General features: G+C 44.8%; 1 pseudogene; it reads left to right on the forward strand.

The window, feature by feature from the left end:
• Nucleotides 1-19508, forward strand: part of LOC133084717 (nucleolar protein 56-like) — an 86482-nt pseudogene that overhangs the window by 43139 nt on the left and 23835 nt on the right.

Here is a 19508-nt window from a genome sequence, read left to right on the forward strand (position 1 = left end):
TTTCCACGGGGCACTTAACCTCACTGAGTCTTACTTTCCTCATCTGGAAATTGAGAGGGTTGCCCTAGATAATCCTTAAGGACCTGCCCAGCCAGAAGTCTGAATCCACAAGAAACATGGTGTGGTGAAGGTCATGGCATTAGTTTCCATGTGGTTCATATACATAGTGAAGCCCACATGAAGTGTTCAGTTTGGAGAGGCAGCTTGCACACTCGGCAACATGGAATCATCTGCAAAGGAAGTGGCCTTTTGATGTGCTCCACAGCATGCCATTTCTGAGTATATATCCCAAAGAACTGCAGGCAGAGGCTCGAGCAGATATTTGCATACCCATGTTCACAGCAGCATTATTCATAATGGCCAAAAGGTGGAAGCAACCCAAATATCCATCAACAGATGAATGGAGAAACAAAATGTGACCATATATATATATATACACACATATATATATATGTGATTCAGCCATAAAAAGGAATGAAATTTTGATATATGTTAAAACTCAGATGAGACGAAAGCATTACACCAGAAAAAATAATCCAGACACAAAAGGGCAAATATTGTATGATTCCACTTATATGAGGTACCGAAGACAGGCTAATTCATAGACAGAAAGTAGAATAGAGGTTACCAGGGGCTGGGGGAAAGAAAGAAGTGGGATTTATTGTTTAATAGATATAGAGTTTTTGTTGGAGACAATGAAAAGTTGTAGGTATGGCCAGTCCTGATGTCTGAGTGATTCCCTGGGCCCAGCAAAGGGACCTAGTTTCTGGAGCCTTGAAGACAAAGGGTAACACCCCAAAATATGGTCTCATTTTCCACTCTGTCTTCATTGGCCAAGCAGCTGCCGAGAACAAAGTTCTCATCTCCTGATACCTGGCAAAGAAATGCGGTATTGCCTCACGAATTGGTGCCCATGAGTGTATTTGGGGAAGAGCTTCAAGAACAAGTGGAGCGAGAACAGTATGGAGGTTCCTTAAAAAACTAAAAATAGAACTATCATACGACCCAGCAATCCCACTACTGGGCATATACCCTGAGAAAACCATAATTCAAAAAGAGTCATGTACCACAATGTTCATTGCAGCTCTATTTACAATAGCCAGGACATGGAAGCAACCTAAATGTCCATCATTGGATGAATGGATAAAGAAGATGTGGCACATATATACAATGGAATATTACTCAGCCATAAAAAGAAATGAAATGGAGTTATTTGTAGTGAGGTGGATGGAATTAGAGTCTGTCATACAGAGTGAAGTAAGTCAGAAAGAGAAAAACAAATACCGTATGCTAACACATATATATGGAATCTAAGGGAAAAAAAAAAAAGGTCATGATGAACCTAGTGGCAAGACGGGAATAAAGACACAGACCTACTAGAGAATGGACTTGAGGATATGGGGAGGGGGAAGGGTAAGCTGTGACAAAGTGAGAGAGTGGCATGGACATACATACACTACCAAATGTAAAATAGATAGCCAGTGGGAAGCAGCCGCATAGCACAGGGAGATCAGCTTGGTGCTTTGTGACCACCTAGAGGGGTGGGATAGGGAGGGTGGGAGGGAGGGAGGCGCAAGAGGGAAGAGATATGGGAACATATGTATATGTATAACTGATACACTTTGTTATAGAGCAGAAACTAGCACACCATTTAAAGCAATTATACTCCAATAAAGATGTTAAAAAAAAAAAAAAAAGAACAAGTGGAGGAGCAGCTGTCTTTCTATGAGACTGGAGAGAGTCCATGAAAGAATCTGGAGACCGTGAAGGAGGCAATGGTTCAGGCAGAGGGAGCAGCTGCTGAGATGACTAGGAAGCTAGTCAGGAGAAGAAATGCTTGAAGAAGGAAGGAACGACTGGCTGCCACGGCCCTGGCATCTTCAGAAAACAGTAGTGGTATCCAGTGGGAGTGTGAGGGGACAAGTGAAAGACACAAAAAGAAGACAAAGCAAAAGCCCCAGAAGGCTCCTCAGGAGGATGAGATGGAACATCCATCTGTCTCTTTCTCCAAACCCAAGAAAAAGAAATCTCTTTTCAAGGAGGAACTGCTCAGGAGTGATCTTGAAGAGACAACTGGCAGTGGAAGTCTTCCCAAGAGGAAGAAATCTTTCCCCAAAAAGGAACCAGTTAGCGACCGACCCTGAAGGGTCAGGAAACAAGAGTGCCCCCAAGAAAAAGAGGACATTCTCTTCCAGGGAGGAGCCACTCAGCCGCTGAAGAGGCTGCTGGCAGCAAGGGCAGCAGCTCCAAGAAAAAGAAAACGTTCCAAAAGCTATCCCAGGGAGATGAGGTTGGACATTTCCCTGCTGGGGATAACCCACGGAGGTATCTCCCAACCCATCCCCTATATCCCAATAAAAACAAATTCACAAGAGTAAAAAAAGAAAAAGTTTTAGATATATATAGTGATGATGGTTATACAACCTTGGGAATGTATTTAATGCTACTGAATTGTATGCTTACAAATGTTTAAAAAGAGGGACTTCCCTGGTGGTGCAGTGGCTAAGACTCCATGCTCCCAATGCAGGGGGCCCGGGTTTGATCCCTGGTCAGGGAACTAGATCCCACATGCCACAACTAAGAGTTCGCATACCGCAACTAAGAGTTCACGTGTTGCAACTAAGACCCAGCTCAGCCAAACAAATAAAAAACAACAAAGAAACAAAAGCAAAACCAAAAAAACCCCATAAATGTTTAAAAAGATAAATATTGTGTTACGTATTGGGTTGGCCAAAAAGTTCGTTCGGCTTTTTCTATACGATGGTAGGGAAAACCCAGCGAACTTTTTGGCCAACCCAATATATTTTACCACAATAAAAATAAATGTTTTAAGTGAGTGCTCTGTGTGCTTCTGTTAAAAACATTTTTTTGCATGTAAATTGGTTCTCTGTAAAGTGCAAGAGAAAGGTGAGAAAATGGAAAGGGTGGTAGCTGCTTAGTATCGTAATCCGACTGGAAAGCATGATGACTGAAATGCTTATGTGTGTGCCAGTGCTTGTGTGCGTTTGGGAAGATGTGAGGAGGAACCAGATTTAAGAAAGGCATGGATTTAAGAGAAAGTCAGAAAGGCAAGAGGGAGCCGAAGACTGAATGCAGGGAGCAAATTTTCCCCCAACCGGATTGCTATCTCCAGACTCCCCAAATCACACAGAGGCCCAGTTTGCTCCTGACTCAGCAGCTGTGGCTGAGTAAAAGTTTGTCTGTAATCCTTCTCCAAGGGAAGCTTCACGACTATTCTTCCAGAGCACTTCTGCTTTTATCAGCTAAGTCAGGTTATCAGATGGGCACATTTCCTTCCACAGGTAACGGAGTCTGAACAGAATTGGGAGGTGACCTCCCTTCTCTGCTTAGGGCCACCATTGCTCACCTGTGCTCTGTGACTTAGTTCCCACTCTGGAATACCTTAAATTCCTTCAAGAGCAGGAATTCCTTAACTGTGCATAGTGCTCAATAGTTTAGAGAACACTCTGGAAGCCTGCCCCCGAGAACGTCAGCTTCTTGGAGGCATGCATTCTTTTCTGTTTTGTTCTCTGCTGCATTCCCAGCCCAAGAAACAGTGGGGCCACACAGCAGGTGCACCATCAACAGCGCCTGAATATGTGACGGCGGGGGGGGGGGGGGGGGGGGGGGGGGGCGTGTCTCAGGGCAATGCTGGGAGGTATTTTCTCCAGATGAGAAAACTGAGAAACAGCAAGACTGAGTAACTGACACAACGATCTGGGATTAACACAGGTTTTTTGGCTCCAAGTCTAGTGAATAAGAAGTACATCAAAAAAAAGTATGTTTTTATTTATTTATTTTTAATTTTTTAAATTGAAGTATAGTTGATTTACAATGTTGTATTAGTTTCAGGTGTACAGCAAAGTGGCTCAGTTATACATTCATATATATATATTTTTTCAGATTCTTTTCCCTTACAGTTTGTTACAAAATGGTGAGTAGAGTACTCTGTGCTATACAGTAGGTCCTTGTTGGTTGTCTATTTTATATACAGTGGCGTGTATATGTTAATCCCAAACTCCTAATTTATCCCTCCCCACCTCTTTCCCCTTTGGTAACCATAAGTTCGCTTTCTATGTCTGTGGATCTATTTCTGTTTTGTATGTACGTTTACTTGTATCATTTTTGGGGGCGGGGGAGAGCTGCGTTAGGTCTTCGTTGCCGTGCGCGGGCTTTCTCTAGTTGCAGCGAGCGGGTGCTACTCTTCGTTGCGGTGCGCGGGCTTCTAATTGCGGTGGCTTCTCTTTGTTGTGGAGCACAGGCTCTAGGCGACCAGCTTCAGTAGTTGTGGCACACAGGCTTAGTTGCTCCGCGGCATGTGGGATCTTCCAGGACCAGGGCTCGAACCCGTGTCACCTGCATTGGCAGGCGGGTTCTTAACCACTACGCCACCAGGGAAGTCCCTGTATCAATTTTTTTTTTAGATTCCACATATAAGCAATATCATATGATATTTGTCTTTCTCTGGCTTACTTCACTTAGTATGATAATTTCTAAGTCCCTCCATGTTGCCGCAAATGGCATAATTTCATTCCTTTTTATGGCTGAGTAGTATCCTGTTTTATAAATATATATGTGTGTGGGTGTGTATATATATATATCTCACATCTTCTTTATCCATTCATCTGTCAACGGACATTTAGGCTGCTTCTGTGTCTTGGCTACTGTAAATAGTTCTGCTATGAACATTGGAGTGCATATATCTTTTTGAATTATGGTTTTCTCCTAAATATATGTTTTTAAATGCTCATGAAGGTGCATGAAGCAAATACTTTGAGCCCTTTGGATGATGCTGTTTTCTCCCATTATTCTCCTCCCTCCCATTTTTCCTTGCTTCCTGTTTTCCTTCCCCCTATTATATCAGCTTCATTCTTATTCTTACCCAGCATCCAGCTCTTGGCTCTTCCAGCTGTGTGAGAATACCTTGTGGGGCCTTACCCTCCTCTCCAAATGGCTTGTTGGAGAATTCCTTCCAACCACTCACGTTCCTGCCCTAGGAGTAGTGGAGTCCTGGCCAACACAACCTGCTCTGTCCTAATAGCTTCCCAGCAATTCTGTTGCTCCCCTTAGAGACCAGGTCTGGTCTCTGCCCGGCTGGCCCGCTGGTCAGAGTAATTAAAGCATTCGTTGTGTGGGGCAGAATTCCAGGATCTTGCAGTCTTTCTTCTCATATAGGACTCCAAGTCCTTAGTAAAAATCCCTGTGTGTTTACCAGTAACAGGACAAATTGATGTCATGTGCCTCCTAATATAATGCTCTGAAAAGAGCACAGCATCCTTTTTGTGGTATTCCTGCCTCAAATACATAAATCATGAGGAAGCATCAGACAAACCCAAACTGAGGGGCATGCCCTAATGAGACTGGCCTGTGCTCTTCAAAAATGTCAAGGTCGTGAAAGACATGGAAAGCCTGAGGAGATGCCCTAGACTGAAAGAGACTAAAGGGACATGGCAAGTGAATGCAACTATGATTCTAAATAGGGTCTGTGGAGTAGATGGTATTCTTTTTTTTTAAAATAAATTTATTTATCTTATTTATTTTTTTATTTTTGGCTGCTCTGGGTCTTCATTGCTGCGCGTGGGCCCTCTCCAGTTGCAGGGAGCGGGGACCACTCCTCGCTGGGTGCGCGGGCCTCTCATTGGGGTGGCCTCTCTCTCTGCGGTGCCCGGGCTCCAGGCGCGCAGGCTTCAGCAGTTGTGGCTCACCGGCTCCAGAGCGCAGGCTCAACAGCTGTGGCGCACGGACCCAGCTGCTCTGCGGCATGTGGGATCTTCCCGGACCAGGGCTCGAACCCGTGTCCCCTGCACTGGCAGGCGGACTCTCAACCACTGCGCCACCAGGGAAGTCCTAGATGGTATTCTTGAATCAGTGTCAATTTCCTGATTGTCATGGTTGTACTGTGGTTATGTTGGAGTGTGTCCTTGAACTTGGGAAACACACACTCAAGTCATTAAGTGGAGAACAGTTGCTCTGCCTCTGAAAGCAGGATAACAGCAAAGTGGGTGGGAGGATTGGTTTTAAAATCCAACATACCTGACCTCCATCGCAGGCCAAGTCTCAGTTTCTTCATTTGTAAAGTGGAACTAATACTGTACTTATTTCAGAGGATATTTTAAGAATTCGATGAGATAATGTTGGTAAAGAGCTTACCCTGATACCTGGCACTAGGAAGCCCTCCATAATCTCTAGCTATCTTTATTGCCGGCACATGTTTCAAGGGGATGATGAACGGTCATTGCACTAAACACTGGCTTTCCAGCTTTGTGGCTGGGACTCTCCTGTGTTCCCTCCTGGCTGCTCTGCTTTGAGACCATGTCACTGTCATCATAGGCATTGTTGTCTTTGGGACCAGCCACTAGCTGGAATTATTTTCTTAGGCCTGAATTCAGATTCCCAAGCTAAAGTGTTGAAGTCTGAAGGAAAGCTCTGGCACAGAGCCCTTGCTTCACAATCAGGGTTTCCTGTTCCTTGTGGCAGCATGCTGGGGCGAGCTTCTATCTCTTCCTGAACAGCCTGGGGCTTGATTGAATTTCCTCTCGGCCTCCAGAGGGCATGACTCTGGATCCGGAGGTGGCCCATCTAAATCTCCTCATTTCAGAAGTGCTGGAAAGCAGCCAGGTAATCCGGCCAGTGTCCCTTAAATGTAGGTAGGTGGGGATTGAAGGTGCATGTGGGTGGCCAGACCCTGAGGGTCAGGTGTGTAGCTGCTGGGAGGGGAAGTGGCCTCTCTCTAAGCCGGACATTGGAGGGTGTGATTTGGGCCCTACTCTGCCTCATCGCTTAAAGCACCTGTTCAGGAAGTCTCTGGGGGTGGGGGTGTCCGTCGATTAGGGAGGGTGTGCTCAGCTTTCACAGACTTGATAGCAAAGCCTTCCTTGCAATTTTAATCTTCACCCTCTTTAGGGACCCTATCCATCTTGGTCTTTCAAGTATTGAATCGTTTAGATTAAAATTTTGAACTAAGTCTTGAAGCAAATATATTTATTTATTATCTCAAGATTTCTGATGGTTAGGAATTCAGACCAAACACAGTGAGGATGACTATTCTCTGCCCCATGATATCAGGGGTTTCAGATGGCAGATGTTGATGAAGCCTGGGGGTTGGAGTCATTCAAAGGCACCTTCACTCACATGTCTGATAATTGACGCTTGTTGCCAGCTGGGAACCTCACTGAGGCTATTGGTGGGCTTCCTCACAACATGGTGGCTCCTTTCCAAAGGCAAGTACCCAGAGAAAAAAGGAGAGCAAGGTGAAGGCTGCATTGCCTTTTATGACCTGGTGTGTTAGTCAGAGTATTTGAGAGAAAAAAAAAAAAAAAAACAGTAGGAGAGATATATATACAATTGACCCCTGAACAACATGGGTTTGAACTGCAAGGGTCCAAGGATTTTTTTCAAGACTAAATACTACAGTACTACACCATCCTCAGTTGATTGAATCCTTGGATGCGGAACCGTGGATACAGAGGAACTGCAGATTTTCAACTATGTGGAGGATCAGCACCCCTAATCCATGCGTTGTTCAAGGGTCATCTGTATATATATATTTATTTTTAGGAATAGGTTCATGTGATTATGGAGGCTGCAAGTCCAAATCTGCAAAGTGGGCCAGTAGACTGGAGACCCAGAGAAGAGCCAATGCCACAGTTCAAGGCCAAAAGTCGTCTGCTGCAGAATTCCCCCTTGCTTGGAGGAGGTCAGTCTTTTGTTCTATTCAAGCCTTCAACTGATTGGATGAGGCCCACCCATGGAGGGCAATCTGCTTTACTCAAAGTCTACAGACTTAAATGTTAATCTCATCCCCCCAAAATCCTCACAGAAACATCCATAATAGTGTTTGACCATATATCTGGGCACTGTTGCCCAGCCAATTTGACACATAGAATTAACCATTACACCTAGTTTCAGAACTCACATAGCATAATTCTACCACATTCTGTTGGTCAAGGCAGTTACAAAGGTCTAGCCAAATACAAGGGAAGGGAACACCGAACACCCCGCGCTGCCAACTCAATAGAGTAATATCAATGTCATGTTGTAAAAAGCATATGCATGTGGCATGTGGTATACATTGGTGTGGCATCTTTGGAAAATACAATGTAACAAATGCCCAACTGTGATGTAAGGGAAAAGGAAACCAATTTATAATAAAATATTATGTCTTTCAAAATGTAAATTCTCAGTTGTGGCTGCACTCAGAGTTATAGTAGAGAAGTCAGGTGTCCTGCACCTGTACACAGCATCACTCTGAATGTGAGCACCACAGTTACAGACTGCTACAGGTATGTCCCACGGGAAACTCAAAAAACATGAGTGGAGCTGCTGTGGGTGGTGTGATTTTCCAAAATGGTGAATGCTCTAAAATTCTACACAAGGCAAAATGCAATTTTCCCTCTGTTTACATGGTAGTTGTATTCCTGGGGCAGGGGGGTGGGTGGTGGGAAATTTAGGCATATAAAAGTTTGCAAAAATCACATTGTGTTTATATGTAGAGTGGGGTTAGGTTTCAAGGCTCAAAGCACTATAAATAGATTGTTTTGCCTATAGGAATGTGTCAGGGAACACTCAGACATCATGGGGGATATAAGACAATTCCTGTAGAACTTCCCAGCACATTGCAGGAGGACTTCTGGCCTCCCTGATCTTTCCCTACTAAAAGCCAATAGTGCCCTCTCCAGCACTGAGACCACCAAAAACAGCCGCTATGCCTTTTTAAAACTCCTCCTGGAGGGCAGTAGCAACCTTATTGAGAAGCAGTGCTATAAAGGAAGGGAACAGAGAAATTCCAAAGATTCCTGTGGAGAAAGTCTGGGGAGTATAGAAATGAATCAACCAGTGACAAAATGGAGGATGGAAGGCAAAAAGCCTCATGCCACATCTGATAGGTAAGACCACCCTGTGTGTGTGTATGTGAGTGTGGGTGGGTGGAAGGATCCCAACCCATCCCAGAGACCACAGCAGAGGCCCCACCCTGCTCCTCCAGGGATCCAGCACCAGCCAGGTTCAGCCAGAAGAGAGTCCTTTTCTACATGTCCACTGTCATCTGCATCAAGGGACCCTAAGCTTGTAGGACGTTTCCCACACTTGGAGTGAAGCAAGGGAAAAAGGAACTGAATGGCCAACAGCGTTCTCTTTTTGATCACTACACCCCAATAGTTGGGTCTCTCCTTGGTTAGGGATGAAAGAGAAACCTTAGACCTTGCTGGGACTATTTGATAAAAACAAGAAACTTCAAGGTGTCCTCATTTTTTTTTTAACAAACAAAGTATCATTCAGGAACCCCTATGTCATACCTAGTGTATCTTTTAAATTCCTACCCCTGGGCCTTTGCACCTGTCAGGTGCCCTGTTGCAAAGTCATCTTCCCTTCTGGAAGCCCATGTAAAGCCTGTTTATCCTCAGTCTCACTTCCTTCATGAAGCCTGGGGTTCCCAACCCAACCCAAGGAGACCTCTTGTCCTCCCCCACATCACTCTGTCTCTTATGGACCCGTCAGACTCACGGGACTCACATGTGCTGCATGCATCTTTCATTAGGCTCTTCCCTCTCACTGGATACTTTCTTAAGCACAGGACTGAGGCCAATGCCCCTGTTTCTTTGTATCTCCCCAGAGCACCTAACCCAGTGCCTTGATCAAAGTACAAATATTTTAGACTAATTCAACAGGAATGAAACTTTATAAATCCTGCCACTTGAAATATGGTGGCTTTAACCTCCTGAGGTCAAACTAAACTTTCACATCCCTGGGAATTAATTGCTGACATTTTCAGAGCTTCCCATCTTCCTGTGAGAGGCTGAACTTTAACGGCTACTTGAAACAATAGGGCATTGATTTTGTTTAAGTGGCTGTTGAGAAGGGCTGCAGGGAAGGGACAGCTGCAAAGGTCTGAGTCGGGAAGGCAGGGGCAGCTGAGGAAGGGAGTAAATTGTCCTTGGCCTTTAAGAGGTGTGGCCCTGAATCCCTCTCAATGAGGGAAGGCAGCGTGAGAGTCTCTTCAATCATCATCCTCAAACTTCATGACCTGTTCTCTTGTCACACTTCATGTCTAAATAGTCCTGTAAGTCATTTCAGACACTCCCAGGGCCCCTGTATGGAGCTTCTCTGCCCCCAAACGGTGAGAATTTTCAGAAACCCACTGAATTACAAGAACTTCTTCATTTTAGTTTTCAGTTGATTGGGAGGTTTTTTGGTATCACAGGTTCTGGATTTGCTGTTTCTAGAGTGTCTGTGTTCTTGTCCTGTGACCTCATTCAATCGTCAGGTCAGACCTCCCTGCATTACAGTCTCATAGCAGCCTGAACTTCCCCTTCTTAGCATTTGTACAAGTGTGCTAAAAACTCTGTTTTTAATGATCTGTTTAATGCCTCCTTCTCCTGCTGAGCTGCATGCCCTATGAGGGCAAGTGGCCAGGACTTTCCGGTCCACCACTGTGCTGTTGGTTCCTGGCACAGAGCGTAGTGGGACTCGGTTAATATGCATTGAGTGGGGAAAGAATCTGGCAGTTCCTCAAAAAGTTAAACACAGAGTTGCCATACGATGCAGCAATTCCACTCCTAGGTATTAACCCAAGAGAATTGAAAACACGTGTCCACACAGAAACTTGTATACAAATGTTCATAAAGGCAATATTCATAATAGCCCCAAAGTGGAAATACCCAAATGTCCATCAACTCATGCACACATGAATAGAACGTGGTCCATCCATACCATGGAATATCATTCAACCATAAAAAGCAATGAAGTACTGTTACAACCTTGAAAACATTATGCTAAGTGAAATAAGCCAAACACACATAAGGCCAAAACACACAAGGCCAAAACACACAATAAGCCAAAAGGCCACATATTATATGAATTCACTTGTATGAAATGTCCAGAATAGGCGAATCCATAAAGACAGAAGGTAGATTAATGGCTGCTAGGGGCGGGGGGAGGAGGTAATGGGCAGAGACTTTGCATGAGGTTTCTTTTTGTCATGATGGAAATCCTTTGGAATTAGAGAGGGGTGATAGTTGCACAGTACAGGAAATATACTAAAAAACATTGAATTGTAAACTTTCAAGTGGTGAATTTCATGTTTTTTATGTTGTACGAATTATATCCCAATTTTTAAAAATACGGCCTTAAAATAGACATATTTATGTATTTATTTATTTTGGCCGCACCTTGAGGGACCTTAGTTCCCCAACCAGGGATCGAACCCATGCCCCCTGCAACGGAAGCGTGGAGTCCTAACCATTGCACCGCCAGGGAAGTCCCAATATACATATGTATTGAGTGAACAATGCATCCCTGAAACAAACTCAAGGGGCTCTGGATCAACTGTATGCCTTTCTGGACTTTCCTGCTGGCTGTGGTTCCTAAGAAAAGTTGGTCTCTAAGGGGTGAGATGTTGGCACTCTGTGTGAGAAAAGGGTGTGGCTATGGTTTATCTGTGTGCATTGGCTGCCAGCACTCTTGTTGGATATGGTCCATCACTGACATTTTTATTAACTTCAAGAGAGGAAGTTGGAGAGGGAGGCTTCCACCCTTTTTTCTTGTAACTGATTTCCTAGGTGTGTCAGATGAACAAAACCATGCTCGATATCGAGGCCAAGTACATCAGCTTCATCACAGGGGGGCAGGGGCAGGTGGCAAATACTCCAGTTAGACTTCGGATGTATTTTATTGCAGGCTGTGGAAGTTTACGTAAGAGGTGAGAGAAAACCGGTTGGTGCCACGTGGGGTCATGGTTTAGAGCTGTCACGAATCCAGAGAAATGTGCTATGTCTGTAGTTCAAACCCTGGTGGAGTGGGTGTAAGGAGAGGGACAAACATTCCGCGTGTGAATATACTCAGGGGCCCTTCAGTTTGGATGAACAAGGGAAATTTTCAGGGTTTGTTCTTGCAGATGGATTTCCTCTGAATGAGAAGGGGGGACGGATCCTCTACCAGGTTATTCCTTCTTATCGAGAAGCAAAAACATCCTGAGAAAAATCAATGTGGAAAAGGGAAAAACCATTTTTGCAGGAGAGACACAGGAATTCTTTGCTCTCAACAGGCCCTGGCCAGGGCCTCTTACAGGTCAAGACTGACCTGCAGTTATGTGCTTTTTTTAAGGTTCCTAGTATATTAAAATGTGAAGAAATGCCCCCCTCAAAAGGTTGCTGAGAACTGCGGTATATTTTAAATGTTTACATTTGACAGATTAATACTTTTACCGCAGAAAAATAGAATAAAAGTAATTATGCCTTTGCAAGATAATGCCAGGACATATTTTAAATATATGACATGAAGTGCTCTATAGGCAGTGATGGAACTCGGATTTAGAGTTTTACCCAGAACGTCAACTTCTCTCAACCCTGTCATCTAGAGATAACATCCAAAGCCAGAGTAGGGGGCCCTTTGTGAATCGTGAGACCACAGCCCAGTGCCCTCTATACTCCACCCTCACCCCTAAATAGGCCCCGTGGGCCCCAGCAGCTACTGCACTTCACTTGGGTTGGAGTGAGATGGTGCATACTCAAAAGCTGTGTTTGTGCTGAAGCCAGTTCTTATTAAGACCTTCTCTTCAGTCAATAAGCAATTTGCTCTTGAGACCTTAGTATTCTTTCTGGCCAATTCCATATGCTTGTTTGCTGCTGCCCTGCAGTGCCTGGGATTTTGTGGATTTTATTTTTGTTTAATTTTAGTCAAAAGCAGTAGCTTATTACAAGGGCAAAGGCAATAATTATTCATTTTCCAACTATAAACAACCAAGTGGCAAGCAGGGTCACACTTCAGCCCCCCTAGGTCTCACTTGTTGACCTGGCTCCTGTGAAGGACGTCTTTGAGGCCTCAGTCTGCTCTGGACCCCTCATGCATCTCTTTTCCTGAAGCCTCAAACCCAGATGGCCACAGCTGCCAGTGACTTGGTAGTGGCACTCTAAGCCCAAGGACCCACTGGGGACTCACCTGGAGAAATTTGGGAAAGGGAATTTGGCTTCATTAGAACATCTTTAAACAAGGTGGCTGGGCGGGGGCGTGGAATTCCCTGGTGATCCAGTGGTTAGGACTCGGCGCTTTCACTGCTGGGGCCTGGATTTGATCTCTGGTCAGGGAACTAAGATCCCACAAGCCGTGTGGCATGCCCCCCCCCCCAAAAAAAGAGTGAGGGGACACATGGCATTTCGGAGCATTGTAGAGGGCAAGTTCCCTGAAGGAGTCACTTAGATACTAAATCTCTGTGTGGGGTACCAGTTGTGAACTACCTTGCCATTCCCCAGTTGTGGCAGTCAGGGAACATTCCAGAACACCTACCACGTACCAGGTATGAATCAAACACTTGTCATGGCATCATCTCTTTTCATCTTCACCACAATCCAATGATATCAGTACTATTCTCATGCCCATTTTACAGATGAGGAAACCAAGGGTAGAATGGCTAAGCAACTTGCCCCAAATCACACAGCTAATGAGTAGCAGAGCTAGGGTATGAAGACTGGTCCGCCTCACTCCAGAGGTCAGGCTCTCAGAAGCTCTATTTATGGGTTTCTAGAGAACTTTCCTTTTCCAAACCAACTTTATGTTCTCCAGGGCCTTTGTGTGAACAGAGATCCAACTTTACACCCCACAGGGCAGTGAAAAGGAGGATCCTACAGCATGGCTGTGAATTCAAACAACAAGGACACACGAAGCTCTGAACCTCAAGGAGGAGGTAGACCACAAGCCTATCTGGGAAGAGTTGTGAGCAGGAAGAGGTGTCTGCGCCCTGTGGAGACCAGCCTCCTAAGCAGGTCACCCAAGGTTTCCTCTCAACAGAGACAGAAAGAGATTCAGGAGTCTTGCAGCAGGAAGGAAGCTTGATGAGTATTCACCCTCTCCTGTTCCTCAAAGGGAAACAGGTCTGGAAGATTAAGTAAGGCACACCCTTTCTGCAAGCACAACCTGGGTCTCCTGGCTCCCACACCATTTAGAAGATGGGCCACTTTCTACATTAGGAAGCCCAGGGCCTGAGAGGTGATGTAATTGACCATGACAGGGACCCAGCCTTGAGCCCCTTGAGGTCTGCCACCTGCTAAAGTAACAGTGGACTTTGGATGGGGGGAGGTCTTCAACCCTTTTTAGGATGAATGAATCATATGCATTTTTGTGAGAATAAGAATTATCTGGGGGCACATGTTAAAAATGACTCCAATCTGACTGCAGGTCTTGCCCTTGATATACTGTTCTCACTGCTGATCCAGAAAGTTCCCAGTCTATTATCACCAACTTTTCATGGACTAAATGGTGTTCTTTTTAGATATGTTTCCTGCAGGTCCGGACCTGTCTGGATTTTGAGCACACTTTTACCCACTGCCTTCTTGCCTTTATTTTCTATGGTGTAGGCTGTGTCCTCTAGGGGGCAGAAATGAGCCACTTGTTCTTTGGGGCTGAGCCTAGAGATGTCTCAGAACTTTAAGGAGAAAGTAAAAATACCGAAAGGTGTTTAGAAAGGAAGCAGATCGTACACATGCTTTTCTCACTAGATTGAAGTGTGATCTAGAGTCCTCTAGGAGACAGAATACTGGTAGGAACTCAGGCTCTGAATTCAAACAGACTCAAGTTCATGGATCTAACGTACTACACCATGACTACAATTCACAATACTGTACTGTGTATTTGAAATTTGCCAAGAGAGTAGATCTTAAATGTTCTCAACACACACACACACACACACACATACACACGGGAACTATGTGAGGTGATGGATGCATTAACTAACCTTATTGTGGTAATTATTTCATGATATATATGAATATCAAATAACATATTGAACACCTTAAATTTCCAGTGCTATTTGTCAATTATATCTCACTAAAGCACAAAAAAAAGAAGAAAAAACACAAAAAACAAAAAACCAGACCCAAGTTTACATCCAGTGGTCAGCCATCTACTGTCTTTGTAACCACAGCAGGCTATTTAAATTCATCAAGCCTCAGTTTCCTGTTTTGTAAAATAGGAATAATAATAATACACTCTTAATAGGATTGTTGTGAGCTTTATATCACAATTGCTAAAAAAAAGTTTGCTCTCATTATTACCTCAACTGTTACTGCTGCTTTCTTACCAGCATATGATTTTTAAGTCTGAAGGGAAGGTGAAAGCCACTTTCTTCAATAGTTGGCTAAAGCTCTCTAAGGAGGCATTCAGCCCATTCTTTTCCAGGCTCTGTCCTAGGATGACATTTTCACATCCTGGAAACCAATAATATGAACAACACAGAGGCCACACTGGACAGAAGGAAACATGTTGGCTTCCTCAATAAAATCAAACCTGCTTCCTCCAAGCGGGGACATGGACACTGTCTGCATAGGAAGGGTGGCTGGCTCTCTTGTTTCTATCCCCCAAGATTCACCTTCCCCCAGAGATTTCTCCCTAATCTCACTGGGCCCACCACGGGCAAGGAAAGCTGCACCCCTTCTCCACCCCCATGAGAATTTTGCCTCTACCGCCCACCTCAGTGGATCTGAGTTTGATTTTAATGAGGGTGTCAGTAAGTTCCTTTACCCTGAGACTTGGGGATTCTCTCCTTTTTAGCTTCATCCTGAGATTTCAGGATCCTTAGTGCCTAATTGGAAATAACAATAATAATGATCATAGCAGCTACCATTTTATGTGCCAAGTGCATATGGATTCTCTCATTCTGCTACAGCCCAGGGGGTTAATTCCTGTGACCACCTCATTTTACAAATGGAGAAACTGAGGTACTGGGACATTAGGTAACTTCCTCAAATCCTCTTTTTTTCTTTTCTTTTTAAAAAATATTTATTTATGTACTTGGCTGTGCTGGGTCTTAGTTGTGGCACACGAGATCTTCCTTACCGCGTGCAAGATCTTCGTTGCGGCATGCAGGATCTTTTAGTTGTGGCATGTGGGATCTTTTAGTTGCGGCATGCAGGATCTAGTTCCCTGACCAGGGATCGAACCCGGGCCCCCTGAATTGGGAATACGGAGTCTTAACCACTGAACCACCAGGGAAGTCCCTTTTTTTCTTTTTTTAATTGAAGTATAGTTGATTTACAATGTTGTGTTTGTTTCAGGTGTACAGCAAAGTGATTCAGTTTTATGTATATATTATTTTTCAGATTCTTTTCCATTATAGGTTATTATAAAACATTGAATATAGTCCCCTGTGCTATACAGTAGGATCTTGTTGCTTATCTATTTTATATATAGTAGTGTATATCTGTTAATCTCAAGCTCCTAATTTATCTCTCTCCCACTTCTTTCCCCTTTGATACCATAAGTTTATTTTCTATGTCTGTGAATCTATTTCTGTTGTAAATAAGTTCATTTATATCATTTTTTTTAGATTCCACATATAAGTGATATCATATGATATTTGTCTTTCTCTGTATGACTTACTTCACTTAATATGATAATCTCTAGGTCCATCCATGTTGCTGCAAATGGCATCATTTCATTCTTTTTTATGGCTGAGTAATATTCCATTGCGTATATGTACCACATCTTCTTTATCCATTCATCCGTTGATGGACATTTAAGTTGCTTCCATGTCTTGGCTATTGTAAATAGTGCTGCTGTGAACATTGGGGTGCATGTATCTTTTTGAATTAGAGTTTTCTCTGGATATATGCCGAGGAATGGGACTGCTGGATCACATGGTAACTCTGTTTTTAGTTTTTAAAGGAACCTCCATACTATTTTCTATAGTGGCTGCACCAATTTATATTACTACCAACAGGGTAGGTGGGTTCCTTTTTCTCCACACCCTCTCCAGCATTTATTACTTGTAGACTTTTTGACGATGGCTATTCTGACCGGTGTGAGGTGATATCTCATTGTAGTTTTGATTTGCATTTCTCTAATAATTAGCAATGTTGAGCATCTTTTCATGTGCCTATTGGCCATCTGTATTTCTTCTCTGGAGAAATGTCTATTTAGGTCTTCTACCCATCTCAAAGCCTCTTGGGTAGTCTGACTACAGAGCTGAATTCCAAGTCACTTGACCATGAAGGGAGTTGAATAAACACAGACACTGCATCCCCACCCCTGATGACACCAGTTTCATCAGAAAGTTTGACTGCAGCCTGGGCTCCCTCTGGCTGGCCCCTGAGTCAGGTCAAGGTGTCAGTGACATCAAGGAAGAGTTGTCCTTCAGGGAGAGAGCCAGCATCCCACAGCCATACTCTCTTCTGGCACATACTCTCCCATATACTTCCCTCACCCACCCCCAACAGCAAGTTCCCTCCCTGCTTGAGACCCTGGGAGACATTCAGTTCCATGACACTTTGCAAAGGCTCGTAGAGGGGGAAGAAGGAGTGTGTAGCTCCTTTGAGGTGCAGTCAGCTTGCAAATGTCTGACACAGGCGGGAAGAGGAACACCTCTGAGGTCCTCCCTTGTCAGGCAAACTGAGCCCTGTGCCTAAGCACAAATGCTGTTCCCTCCTGTCTTACCTTTTCACCTCCCTATTTTTTCACCACTGTGAAAGCAACACTCACCAGGGCATGTAAAGACACCGTCCCTGCCCTGGAGACTCAGAATCTGTCGCCATCGCTATGAGGTGAGAAGGAAATTGCAGTGTTGAGGTTTCTTGCTCCTTCCTCACTGAGAGAGAAGAACCCCAACTGTCAACAAACCCCAAACCAATCAACCAAATGATGCTGAGAGGTTGCTGGGCAGCAGGGCTGTGTCTGTGGCAAAAAAGATCACGAGATGGCCTGGTCACAGAAAGCAAGGTGACAAAGGACAGAGGATGAAAAGAAGAGGAGAAAGCTTGAGAAGGGGGATGCTTGCAACTCAAAGGGAGTGAGGCCAGGGTGTGTAGATTCCCCAGGTACCCAGGCTGCTAGGGCAGGCAGGGCCAGCCAGTGAGGAGGAAAGAAAAATGATGGGTGGGGAGGGATCAGAAAAGAGGGCTTCTATGACCCAACAGGCAAAAAGGAGGACCTTGGAAAGAAAAGCAAAGGTTCCAGAGGACCAACAGGATTAGGACATTAAATATCCAGTCCCTCTGACAGAACTGTATGTATATAAATTGTGCCTCATAAACCTGACTTAAAAATAAGCTGGGGGGGTGCTTCCCTGGTGGCGCAGTGGTTGAGAGTCTGCCTGCCAATGCGGGGGACACAGGTTCGAGCCCTGGTCTGGGAGGATCCCACATGCCGCGGAGCAACTGGGCCCGTGAGCCACAATTACTGAGCCTGCACGTCTGGAGCCTGTGCTCCGCAACAAGAGAGGCCGCGATAGTGAGGGGCCCGCGCACCGCGATGAAGAGTGGTCCCCGCTTGCTGCAACTAGAGAAAGCCCTTGCGGAGAAACGAAGACCCAACACAGCCATAAATAAAATAAATAAATTTTTAAAAAATCAATCAATCAATCAATCAATTAATTAAATGTACACATTTAAAAAAAAAAACAACGCTGGGGAAGGTGTCAAAAATTATATACTACAACTCAGCCACTTTAAAAAAAGAGAACAATTTAGGCTCTTTATTTCTTAGAACCAATATAAGCTTCTTCACAAACTCTTATTCCCATTAATATTAGGTGGGAGAATTTAAACCTGCCAGTTAAAGGAAAATGAGTCTCTTCCACTTTAAAATCATTTTATTAAATTAGTTCAGCCACTTTTGGATAAATGTTCAGTCCAGTCCCTGCCTGGACTATTACACACTCTCCAGGTGTGCCCCCCTCCTGCCCCTCCCCCGTCTGCCCCCACTCGGTGTGTAACTCTGGGACAATGGAGAGGATGACTGGTCTGGGTGCTGGACCCTGTGTTGTGCTCTGGTCCTCAGTGACCTCTACAGAGATGCCCTTTACCCACCAGGTCTGCTGACATCCATGGTTGAGGTCCTGGCTGGCGGGGCCTGCTGGTTCACCCGGCTCAAGGGTCCTGTCTCAGTTCTGCTGGTTCTGTGCATACAAACCTGCACCTGTTCGATGTCTCTGCATGTTTTCCATTTCCCAAGGCAGGTCCACAGGATCGCAACTCTCAAGCTCCTCTGCATTCCCTAGCAGCCTTAGGAGCTTCCGGGTTTCTCCCACACTCAAGCTAAGGGGAATTGGGGTAAGGCAGGGCGGGGGACAGGGGACATCTAAAGTCTCTCTCCTGGACTAAACATATCATGCAGTCGTCTCTGCTACACTGGAGCTGCCCTAGGTGGACATAGGGCCACACCCTATGGGACGTGGGTGACTGCCCCAGGGCTCCAGTGGAGGAGCGGGGCATAAATCTTTTGTGTTTCTGGCCTGTTCTCAACCTCTGCGGAGGTTTTCTACCATTGGCACCAAGGTTTGACAAGGGTGGAAGAGCACGGGCTTCTGGCCTCCCATCCCTCCTGCTCCCCCTCCAAGCACCAGAAGGCTTTGTACTTCCTCTTTCTGTTTTTCAGGGACTTCCTTTTCGTTGTATCTTCCTTCTTCCCTGCCCTCTGGGTTTTGTTCTAGACGATATCCACCTTTCTCCTTCCCTAGGACAGTAAGCCCCGTGGTGTAGTGAGAGAATTTTGCTCACTCATAAGGAAAGTGCCTTGGAAAATGTTTC

The sequence above is a fragment of the Eubalaena glacialis genome, chromosome 2, assembly GCF_028564815.1.
Source record: "Eubalaena glacialis isolate mEubGla1 chromosome 2, mEubGla1.1.hap2.+ XY, whole genome shotgun sequence".
In the NCBI taxonomy this organism is placed as follows: domain Eukaryota; kingdom Metazoa; phylum Chordata; class Mammalia; order Artiodactyla; family Balaenidae; genus Eubalaena; species Eubalaena glacialis.